This window comes from Drosophila novamexicana, unplaced genomic scaffold (genome assembly GCF_003285875.2).
Source record: "Drosophila novamexicana strain 15010-1031.04,08,12 unplaced genomic scaffold, DnovRS2.1 tig00004560-arrow-pilon, whole genome shotgun sequence".
Taxonomy (NCBI): domain Eukaryota; kingdom Metazoa; phylum Arthropoda; class Insecta; order Diptera; family Drosophilidae; genus Drosophila; species Drosophila novamexicana.
In genome coordinates this window covers 2,275,445-2,287,850 of record NW_020825054.1, presented here as the reverse complement: position 1 = coordinate 2,287,850, position 12,406 = coordinate 2,275,445, and the positions used below count along the sequence as shown (strand labels likewise).

The 12,406-nt window shown below is 34.4% G+C and overlaps 1 protein-coding gene across 2 annotated transcripts in view; it reads right to left on the bottom strand.

Moving 5' to 3' along the window:
* Positions 1-611, bottom strand: part of LOC115770647 (putative transcription factor capicua) — a 58,268-nt gene extending 57,657 nt beyond the window's left edge. The window contains exon 1 of one of the 2 annotated variants that reach the window (XM_030716008.1): positions 340-611. The gene's annotated coding sequence lies outside the window, so the exon portion shown is untranslated. The remainder of the gene's footprint in view (positions 1-339) is intronic. The other variant, XM_030716009.1, reaches the window with a different exon arrangement.
* Between the last annotated feature and the right edge of the window lie 11,795 nt (positions 612-12,406).

The following is a 12,406-nucleotide window of genomic DNA, read 5'->3' as shown; positions in this document are numbered from 1 at the left end:
CAATTTGTATAAAAATTAAATGTTAATCGCCTGCACACACATTTCCTTTTTTCTTTTCGTTTACTTATTGCCGAGCAGCTTCACCGCCCCCGCAGCAACACTCTGAGAGCGAATGAGAGTCTCAACTCTGGTCACACAACAGACGGCGCGTCGACGTTGGCAGCGGCACGTGTGTGTGAGTTGTTTTGTAGTGTGTGTGTGTGTTTGACGTTTGCCCAAATTTCTTTGCTCTCTCACTCTCTTACACGCGCATTTCGTTTTTGCTGCTCGATTCGATTTTCCTATTGTTGTTGTTATTATTTAAATTCCTTATTAATTCAATATTCAGAAGTTACCCACTGCATTAGATTACTCGTAGTTGGCGCTTTTTGCTCACTAAAAGCGTTCTTTCACACACATACACATACAGGCACCAATGCAAATTATATTTCTTGTTGCTACATTTTTCACTTGATTCTTTCTTGCTGCGATTTTTTGTTATATTTTTTTCGACTCGCACGTTGAATTTGTTGCTTATATGCACTGCAACTGCATATGTTTTTATTTATGTATATACATATGTATTTTGAGTTGCCAAGTGTTAGCACAGAATTAAATTGTTGCTAACTTCCACATACAAAAGTATGTTCACACCACGGATGTCTCTAGCAAACTAACTCGCAGTGGCAACTCTAAGCCAACATCTTGTGAAATACTCAGGCGAACTGAAAATACCGAAAACGCGTAGAAATATACTAAGCGCGTATTTTGTAAGGCAGCCCTGAAAATATTGTTCAAGTATTGATTTATTGATGTGCTGATCCACATGATATATTAAAAACTATTAAATTTTAAATATTTATATAATATTATATTATTTTTAAAATTATTTCAAGTCCAATTTTACAAATTTTCTTTTTTAAACTCTGAAATAAGTTTAAGCACATATGGCAACGCTGTCGGTGCAAACAAAAACGGCGGCTTATTCTAAATAATAATATAAACGCTTATTTTACTGCTATTTGGAAGAAATTAAATATATAAGTAAAATTAGACAAGCCATTTCGCATATAAGCTATTTTTCCATTTATTTGCAATATAGTAATTATAAGAATATGCTCATTTGCTTTGGCGGGACCACGACGAAATAGTGTGACCGTTGGGCTTAAAGCTTAAAGTTATCAAACTTTCAACGGACAACAAGTTTAAATAAATTTTTCAATATTGCCAATTATGATATGTAGTTAAGAAAAAATTGATATGATATGATATGTAGGTAAAAAAATAAAAAGTATAACAATATATATGCTGTACAGGCAAGAATAAGTACTGATTATTTGTGTCTTATGCACTTTTAAGTTTGACAAGCTTTAAAAGCTTTCGGTAAATAAAATATTCTTAATTAGTTATCTTTGCAGTTGATTTTCTCCAAATTTAAAACTATTTGTCCTGACTGACGGTTGGTGATTAAGGCACAGTAGTTACCTTTCGTGATGAAGGTGCACATTTAGACGGGGTTCCGGGAAATTTCAGCCGCAAGTGTGGATATATATATGGCGAAAAGCGTTTTTATGACACTTTCTTGTTTACCATTCAATCGGCCTCGCTCTTTTTTAAAGATTATCAAATTCATTTTAGGAGTGTATCACACTTTTAAAAAATTTGCATTCCTCCTTGGTGGAAATGGAAATTAATTTCCAAGGATCTATATAAAAAATCATTTAATGCGTGCTTCACATTTTACGCAAAATCAAAGCTTTCTCGGTGGAAAATGCGATTCTAAGATTTTTTTGGTGAAGTTTTAAGTTTTGTCCGATTTGCATTAAACTTATTTTCAAAGGTCTATTTAAGAACCTAATGAAAATGTGTTTCAGCGAAAATGGTTGCATGAACGTGTTTTGTTTACCGTCCGATCCGTAGGAGAATTTATTTTTTACGTGCGACGCGCAAGACTGAAGCCACCCAACCCCAAACGTTCTCGATGAAATTTAGGTCAGGTGAGTATGGTGGCCACCTAAGGACATCAACTTTTTGGCTCTGAGGCCACGCTTTCGCGGAACAGGCAGTATGAATTGGGGCATTATCGTGCTGGAAATGCAATTTCAGATCACCAAATACATTTTGGAAGTGGGAAAAAGCATTCAAACGCGATGTTAAAAACTGCAATTCGCAGGTGACATAGTATGATATAGGTCCCCGCACTATTACACCCCCCTCACGGCTGTGGAGGCAGTCCAAATGATGCTCCGCTTTACGTAGATCATAAAAATAATACGAAATTAAATTTTTTTTCATTTGAAAAGACAACGTAGTGTCACTTAGAACATGTGCTTTCGAGCAACATTTAATCGCATTTCTTTTCTAAGCATATTAAGTGGTAGTTTTTTTTAGTTTGAATCTTTTTAAGTGATCTGCTTTCTTAATCACTCCTTGCACCGTTCAAAAGCTTGATTTAACTTCTGTTTTTTCTTTTATTATGGAAGTCGAATTGTGCGAATTTGACGCTTCCCACAGTATAGCTCTGCTAACTGCTTGGTAAGCCACACGATTGTTGCCGCCTCAGATGTTTTTTCCACAGTCTTCCTTGCTCCGAAGAAAACTGGATATCGTTTTTCTGTATCTTCCCGATTTTGTCAGCAATTTTATGGAAGGATAGTCCAGAATCGAAGTATGCTTCAATCTTTGATTTTTCTTCCAAAGATAAGACTGTTTCTCTCCCTATATTAAGCGTTAATTTAAAGAAATTTTATAGTTTAAGCAGCAACATAAATTTGATATCCGTCACTGCCAAAATAAGTAAATAAGTAACGAGTGTAAGGGGCGGGGGGGCTAATCTGATGACGCGCAGTGTATTTATAGCTTTTCGATCTTCTGGCTGAGCAATTTGGGCTCTCCATTCAATCCGCCAATCCGCAAATAACAGCACACATGGTACACATAATAAAAATATCGGCACTCACAAAATGGAAATGCAAAGGAAGTCATCACATTTGCGCCAAAGTTTAGAAATATTAAACCGCTTATGCGAGCCACGCAGCTGCTGTCTGCGCATTTATTTCGACCTGGTGCAAACATCTACGGCATAAATTACGCATACGTCATGTGAGCCGTGTGAGAATAAACAACTTTACACCTTCGGTGTGTTGTTGTTGCTGTTGCGGCTGTCGCTTCTATTATTGCTCGCTGTTGTTGTTGTTATTGTCAACTTTTGACTTTTATTAGGGGCAAAGGCAGAATGAAAAAATTCAGGCCTTTTCAAAACGCGCCTATTAGAACTTGGACCCAAAGTTTAATGAGTCACAAAGAGTAAATTGCTCGCAAGGAGTTGTTGCAAAGTACAAAAAGTTTAATTAATCAAAGTTATGTTGACAAATTTGACTAGGCAACTCTCTCTTTCTGTAGCCCCTATTATTCTATGGGTTTTCAACAGGACGTAAGGAGGAAACCTGATTTTCAATATATTGTGAGTAGGCAATTATTCAACACTCTTAAAGATTTGGATTGGAAAATCTACTCTACAAAAATATTTGTAAATAATTTATTATGTTTTGTACATAAGAATGTGTGTCTTATTTGACTTATGTGGTGAAGGATCACGGTAAGGCAGGACTTTTAAAAATGCCACACGTAAGATTGGCCTCAAAATCATTTTCAAACAAGTTTTTTCAAATTCATTGGAGGAATGTTTCACACTTTCCGAAAAATCCATCCCTCCTTGGTATAAAAGGGCGTCAACAATTTGATGGGTGAATTTTCCAGTTCAAGTTCATTTCGAAAGAGTTTTCATGAAAATTCGTTTGAGAGGTGTTTCACAATTTTTACGAAATCCAAGTTCTATTGCTGCAAAATGCAAAGAAAGATTTTTGGGTGAAGGCTTAAGCTTTTTATTTTCAAAGTCCCATATAAGAAGTTTTATACGTATTCAAATGTTTGAGCGACTTTCGAAATTCCATGTGTAAATGTGTAAATTTAAATTGTGTACAAATTTAGCAGAAAGCTATTGCATCCAATTTCTTTGTTTACCATTGGATCGGCTTCAACCTGATTTTTAGATATATTTGTTAAAATTTACTTGATGGAAAATGCGGGTCAAAGGCTTAAAGTTTATTTATACAGCTTCAAGATTCTCATCACAAGATAAAAACTTAAAAATTAATTTTTATAAATGTTGGCACAAAACTTGCCATGGGCAAAGTCGGGTAATACCCTAAGGTATATATATATATATATATATATATCGATGGATTTTATAAGCACCTTACTTCTTTAAGTTCTTAAAATTGTACTTAAAGAAAATAAACTTTTAAATATGCCAAAAGCAACGCACAACAGGGAATACACACATTTCACATAGACTCCCAAGCTCAAGCTCGATTCTTCTTCCTCTTTTGTGTTTTATCGATATATCGTTATTATTTTTATATTCTCCATAGCAGATCTGGATATGATAATTATTAGACTCGCCTGATTATATTAAAAAAAATTCGACTACTTTTGTTTTTTTTTACATATCCTACACGTAATTGAAAATATTGTTTTAATAATTGTTTAATATTTGTATTTTAAGCATAAAATCCATAATAGACCTTGAACCACTGCACAAATAAAGTTAAACTAAACAAATGGAAAACTATGAGATTATTTTTAATTTTTTTTCCATCCACCTTTCCACCCTTCTATTTCAAGAAAATTTTACGTGAGATAACAAAGTTGAGCTCGTTAATGCTGGCAAAATACAAAAAGGGAAAACGGAAACATAAAAAGCACGCAAACGTGAATTGATGATTTGGTGTGTGTGTTTGGGAGTGTGTGTGGGGGAGGGGTAGGGTATTTAAAATAATAATCATAATTTGCTACACCTGTCATCAAGTTTTTATGTGCCTCGTTTACAACGGCAAGGATAATGTTTTTGCATAATTCTCCATGAAAAGTAATATGTAAAATTTTCAACAATAAAACATTCAGTAAAAAACAAAAAGCCAGCAAGTGTCAGCTCGTGTTCGCCTTGGCCCAACACATTTTTTGCATTTAGTTTGGCATGAAAAGCGCATGTTAAAAAACTAACGAGGCGGACCCGTAGGGAAAGTTTGGACTTGGGGTCGAGAAATTTGTGGGATATTACTTTAAAACTAGAAATAAAAGAGAACGGATAAAAGTAAAACGCATTAAATGAAAGAGGAACAGAGAGATAGAGAGAGAGAAAGAGCACAGCAATTATTACCAAAGCATGAAAATCTGATAGTTTTACCTGGATTCACGAAATTCTCATAGCAGCTATAATTTCACCGTGCCAGAAGCAACAAGCACGCATGGCCCCACATATAGCCACATATAGCCGCAATGCAATGCAATAATACGTAGAATTTTGGTGACCAAGAGTGCTTCTATATAACCTATAACTTTGGCATGCCAATGGGAAAATGGACCCTACTAAGCCATCCACGTATCTAAACAGCAGCTACACCTTCGTTAGTAAATCTGCTAGCGATAATAATAGCGAGTTCAAATTAATATCTTCCCAAATCGAATATATTAATGGTGCATCGTGGACCGACCCGACAGTAGATCCAAAGGAAGGAGTGACGGGGTGAAATTTTAATTGGAGCGCTGACTTTGAATTAATTCTAGTAAATATATATTTTAGTAGACAAGTTAAGCAGGCAGGTTATATATTAACGGATCATGTTTTTTTTTAAATGATTTTTGTAAGGAACGGTATACTTACTTGTAGAATGTAAGTTAATTCATATATTCATCATAAACATCACTTTCATAAATCATCGTTCATCGTTCACCTTGATGTAAAACTCATATAATTTACATACGAGGATCATGGCGTTGCTTTGAGCAGAGCAATTTATAGGAAAAATTTATAGGGAAAATTAAGTGCGTAGCCTCAGTAACGCCATCCATGATTGGTGTGAGTATGATCAGCATCAAAGAGACGGACAGACAGACGAACATGGCTAGATTGACTCGGCTATTGATGCTTATCAAGAATATATACACTTTATGGGGTTGGAGATGCTTCCTTCTGCCGATTACATACATTTGCACAAGTACATTATATCCTTTTTACCCATTCTTAATAGGGTACAGGCCATAAAAAACGGTTACAAATATATTTGTTTTAATGGTAATGTGGTAAAAAACGTAAACTTATTTTAGTTGCAGTGTATATATTCCAAGTGTATTTAATTTTAAATTAATTATGCCTGCAGGCATAATTGCATATGTGGCCATGTGTGTGCATATGTGTACATATGTGTGCATGTGTGTGCATATGTGTACATATGTGTGCATGTGTGTGTGCTCTTACATCGACACAATTTAAATATATATAATGAAATTTTGTGCATAAAACTTTGGCTTTGCGAAAGTTAAACTTTGCGAAACACAAAAAACAAAAAACAGCAACCAAAACAAGTTAGCGTGTGAAAGTCGAGAGTGCGCCACTAGCTGATATCCTGTGCTTACACTCGTTGTTGGTTAAATGTATATATCATAAGGCCCACATACACATGGCGGTGGCTTTTGTGAGCTCATTATTATTGAAGTATTTTGAAAAAATAAATGATGCTGATCTGTCAAATGTTGTATTTCAAATTTTGCCTTTAGCTTTCTATTCTCGAAGATAAACAAAGCTGCAATTTGATTGGGATCGATTTCAGGATATGAGTAGAAGCTATCGATGAATGCAATTGCATAATATTCCAAATTCAAATATATAATAATAGGGCTTCATTTCTTATTTTTTTCTTATCAATTTGCAATAAAGTAAAAATTATATTTTGAAATATGAAAATAAAGGTCGATAATATTTAAGCTACAGTAAATGTATCTCCCAGGCGATACTCTTCATTATTTACCTATTAGCTAATGTATGGAAACATGAACCTTAAAATCTCTTGCCAGGTGTCCCAGTACTTTGTCTGAGAACCTTGGCTTGGAAGACATTTAGTTTTTTACAATGGGATGCATAGCGACAAACTGGGGCAAGTAGGATTTTGTACAGTAGGACCTTTTTGGGCGGAGAAAGTTTGTTCTCGATCGATGTATTTTGTGTGTTATCGTGACGCAAAGTAAAGGATTTTGCTGTAACAACAAGCTTAGTTTGTTCCAAACAATAGATAGAGCTTCTCGAGAAGGACAGACTCTGGAAAAGACTGTATAAATACTTTCTGTACCGTCTGTTTGTATTATTTCTACATTTGGACAATTTTATTGTATCCTAATTCGTTCTTTCTGCATGATTAATGGGTATCAAAGAGTGTTTCCATTAAAATGTTCGCTGTGTGTTTTTATTTTTGTTGGTCGTGTCGCCTACATCAGCAGACTTAACAGAAAAGACAACAACAACAGCTGCATGAACAACGCAAGCGAGTTGCAACTAAATATCCAGGGGGCATTTTAAAGTGTTTTATACATATAATTTTTGTTATTTGTTGGCAATTTAATTGGAATAGTTTTGGCCAAGCATCAACATGCTGCAAGAGCCGCCCGAATGTGCCCCAACGGATGCAGCGGGCTGTATCGAATGGCAAGGAGTGAGGGGGGGGGGGGGGGGGTTAAAGAGCTATAGGTCTTCAAGGACTGAGAGTTTGAGAAATGTTTTCATTTTCATGTTGAACGGAGCTCGATAATAATTTCAATGACTTTGGCAACCTTGAAATGGCTCCCCTCTATTTTTGTCACCCTTTTGTGCAAAAACATTCGCTTGAAGGCAAAGGCCAGCCTCATGCTGGGTACAGGCATCCTCGACACGTCCATAAAAATCAGCCATTAAAATTGCAAAGGAACTGAAAAAACACAAGCACAATTTCTCTAGTCGGGAGTGTCCAACTAGGAGTTGCCCTGAAAGCAGGCCAGCTGCCATTCAAAATTCCTCCAATACGGTACTCGTCGCTTCATTTTCCTTTGGTCACACTCTAGAGGTGCTTACGGTCCGACTCTTTTAAAATGTTCAGGTTTTGGATATGCTATGAAAACGTGCGATTATATCCCACTAATATACCTCAAAAAGGAGTGATTTTCAATTTAATAGCGAGATGGGCAGAATGGTCCGGATCTTCAAGTTATGCTTGAAAAACTTAATATTAAATAGATTTATATCGATTTCGTGGACATAGAGTGAGCATTTGCGGACGTGTTCAAACATAAGGACAGACAAACACAGAGATATGACTCGGCCTCTTCTGCCTGCAACATACACTTGCACGAAACTATTATACCCATTTTTAAGGCGTTCAGGGTATTAACAACAAAAAAGGAATAAGCGAAAACATTTAAAATATAATCAAGCCCGAGCCCTTTGAAGGCGGAACAGAGGGCGGCGTTTTATGGTCTTTTAGCCTTTAATGGATGTTAGTCGTGCTTGTCCACGGCTCCTCCTCCTTGTCGACTACGATATGCCAATGAAGACATCGCAAGGCAAAATATTACAGCAAATAAATGACGTCAAGGCATTAAAAGAAAGGCTTAATATTATTATTTCCAATTTAAGGCCCATGATTTATGAACTTGTTTTTCCAACTGGAATAAAAAAATTGTTTTACTGTAATCGTTGAAGCTAAGCTAAGATTCATGATTTTAAATTTACTTTGCAATTGTATGTAACAGGCGGAATTGAGCATCTCCGAACCCATAAATTATATATTTTCTTGATCAGCATCAATAGCCGAGTCGATCTAGCCATGTCCGTCTGTATGTATGAACGTAAGGATCTTAGAACATGGTGCGCAGTACAAGATTGTATCAGATAATAAAATACTTGCCCCGTTTAATAGTAATCGATAAGCTCGATTTCGAAATCCTGTCTTTTGAGCAAATCTCTAAGGTTCTTAAAAAGTCGAGTCAGCAAATGTAGCTTCTTGAATAGAATATACATATCAAGTAGCTTTCTTTTTATAATTTTTGTTTTCTTTTTATGTTAAATAATTTTTTTATACTCTGAACCCATTAAAAATGGTTACAAGGGTATATTGTATTTGTGCAAAATCCAAATGTATGTAACAGGCAGAAGGAAGCATCTCCGACCCCATAAAGTATATATATTCTTGATCAGCATCAATAGACGAGTCGATCTAGCCATGTCCGTCTGTCTGTCCGTCTGTCCGTCCGTATGTATGAACGCAAGGATCTCAGAACCTATAAGAGTAGCTCCCGCGCAGATCGAGTTTGTTTCCGATAATCAATCACTTACTCCGTTTCCAAGCAATCGATAAAAATCGATATCGATATCCTGTTTTTTGGGCAATTTTGGTAAATAATAAGAGCTAGAGTCACCAAACTTGACATATAGCTTCTAAAATAGAATATATATATGCATTAGATGTTGGAAGAAGAGGGTTCAGGGTATCGCCTAGTCGGGAGCTCCCGACTAGAACCTCTTACTTGTTTTTAATTCTGCTAAGGCAAAAGCGTTTGAAGCGCGAGCTGCATTTGTTGCTGGTAGAAAAGGGTTTATGGTATCCCCTGGTCGAAAACTCCCGACTATAGCTTCTTACTTGTTCTACTATATGTTTGTGGCACATTCGGGTTATAACTGTTTCAAATCACTTCCTATCGAATATTAAGAAATCGATTATTTTTAGAATTTTTCCTCGTCGTAAAGCAATTTTTATTATAGATCGTTATTCAAAAAGCTGCACGCTTGTTGAAATTGTAACAACTGTTAAGCTTTTTTATAAACTGGCAACATTGTATTGGCATTATACTCACTCTGTAATTAAGTACTTGATCGTTTTTGCTTCACAAGCTTCAGTTTCTTTTAAACGTTAAGTCAAAACTTGCATCAAATGAGCGACGGTGACTTTGCGTATATTTTTAGAACTTGGTTCTGGAGCTGTAATTACTCAAAAATAAATGCATTTATTTATTTTTGAAGCACAAAACCTAATTAATTATGCTGAATTGTACAAAATTAAATTACTTGTTGTCTACATTTATTTTTTTAATATCAGCTTATAAGTCGGGTAAGCCAAGGTGTTAAGAAGTTAGGTTTTCCCCGTTCTTTAAATAACCTAATTCAGGAATAATGGCCCCAAAAACCAAACCAATGTTGAAAAAATTATAAAATTGATTAGAAAGTTTTTGAGTTATTTGTACAACAGTGCCGGAACCTCGTTAATAGCCCCATAGAAAATGCCTGCGCAAAATAAGCCTTGCAATTGAACGCTTATTTATTTCTCAGGGATAATGGCCATCAACGCACGCTATACCAAAAAAATGTAATTAAATGTAAGCGCACCTCATATTATTCATTCAAAGGTCTTTCGAACTTAACCATTGCTTGGATTCAGTGTTGAATAATTTTATACAGAATTGAGCGGGATCAAAATAAATTCAAACTATTTGTATATGTTAAGGAAAATAAGACTTATATAATTGGCCCTTACAATATAACACACTTTCTGGCGATATGTTATGCTGTCATATTAGGAAAAGAAAGTACTTCTCAAACCCCTTAAAAATTTCGAGCTTAACCAGATATTACTATTACTATTCTAAACTTTAGCATTCATTATTTTCCACATCTTTGTTGTTTTCAAATTCATTATCATTAATTTTTGCTTTGTGAATAATAACAAATTACAAAAAAAAAAAAATATTAAAATTGACAATTGGTGCTAGAGTTGGACCACTGACCTTCCGCTTGCCAACCCGACGCTCGGATACCCAACAGCCTAGTTTAAATATTCATTTTTGTTGAAGTTTTTCCATAAATGACCACATATTTAGGATTCGCAACATAACATGTAACATTTGCAGAAAATGATGTGGTTCGCCCCGAGGCATTCGAACTTTTTGCGAATTATCGAGTTCAATATCGATGTTATGAAACATCTGGTATTATTTTCAACCCAAACAGCTGATATACCAACGAAGGTAAGCGGAATTTGAAAATTAAAATTTAAAGTATTTAAAAATTGCCAAATCTCGCAAAGAGTCCATTATTTGACGTTTGGAAGAAATACTTTGCAGCTCTTTGGACAAACGAATCAAACCTATCACTGCTTATTAAATGAAGACGTATTTTTGCCAATCATATTTTACCGAAAACTGACACTTTCTAAAGCAATTTCCAGAATGTGAAGCTTGTAAATGTTAGAAATTTTGAGCATAGTGGAATCAGACTATTAAGCTCGTGATATCAAATGTTTTTCAAACAAACCCAGCTCAGCTTTCTCCGTATTTCGTTTGTTCATGAAGACTTTCCACCCAAAAGAAAGCTTCAGTGAAAATTTCGGGTTCGTAGCTCTCTTCCGGGTCAGATATTCAGTTAGTCAGGACAAACTCTTTCATATTATATATAATAATATATATATATAATAATATAATAAGTAATTTAAAATTACGCTTTAAATTTTGTTTAAATAAAAAGTATTTCAAAAGCAAACAAAATGAAGGATTAACATTTAATACTTCAATTTATTGTAGTTTTATATGTTTATTTTATGCACCTTGTTTCCATCGGTTGATTTTTCATTATGACGACCTAGTTTTATAATTTTTGTATATATGTAACTAGACGATTATAAATTTTGCAATAAATACATTTTATATATATTATCTTCGCGTAGGTTGGGTCCGTTAATAAATGTATTTTAATTAATTTGGAAAAACATGGAAAACTAAATTATTTTTAGATTGGAGTAAAATAAAGCGCTAACCGGGTAATTTACAAACAAATCACTCGAAATGTGTTAATAGGGCTTATAGGGCTTTATAAGGTTAATTTTCTTTTTTGCTTTTAATTCTCTTGTATTATTCCAGTGTTTTTTTTTGTTATTAGCTGAATTAATTCTTTCTGGATTCTGTCAGGGCTGGTTTTAATTTATACAAACATTAAAATGTATGCAATTTATTGCCCGCTATACAATTTCAATTTAAAGCGAACACATTAAATAATAATAAAATTAGTTTTTGTTGCAGGCTGTCATTTAATTCATTGATTTTAGCATTTGCATTAAATAATAGACATTTGATTTGCTCTGAAGTATTGTAATTGTGTTAATGTTTGTTTTGAATGCAATTTATGTTGAGCCATTGTTCTATACTTTAATTGTATGCATTTTGGATTTTTTGTTTTTGGTTTTTCCTTTTTTTACTTGAAGTAAACAATACCACATTGTATTTTGCTTCTCTCTTATGTCTAGAGGGTTTTCATTTTTCACTAGTATTATTTACATGATTCAACGCTAATACTTATTTAATTTTTATATTTTCAAACTCTTGACTGTGCTCTCCAAATCGTCAATTTATTGACACATTTATTTGAAAAGATTAATAATCTTTCGTATTTATTCATTTTTTGTATTAACTACTCTCGATGAATGGTAGAAAAAATTGTGTGCTACACTTAACGACAAGAATGACTGATATTTATACATACATATAGCTTACAGATGCACTATATTGTTATATA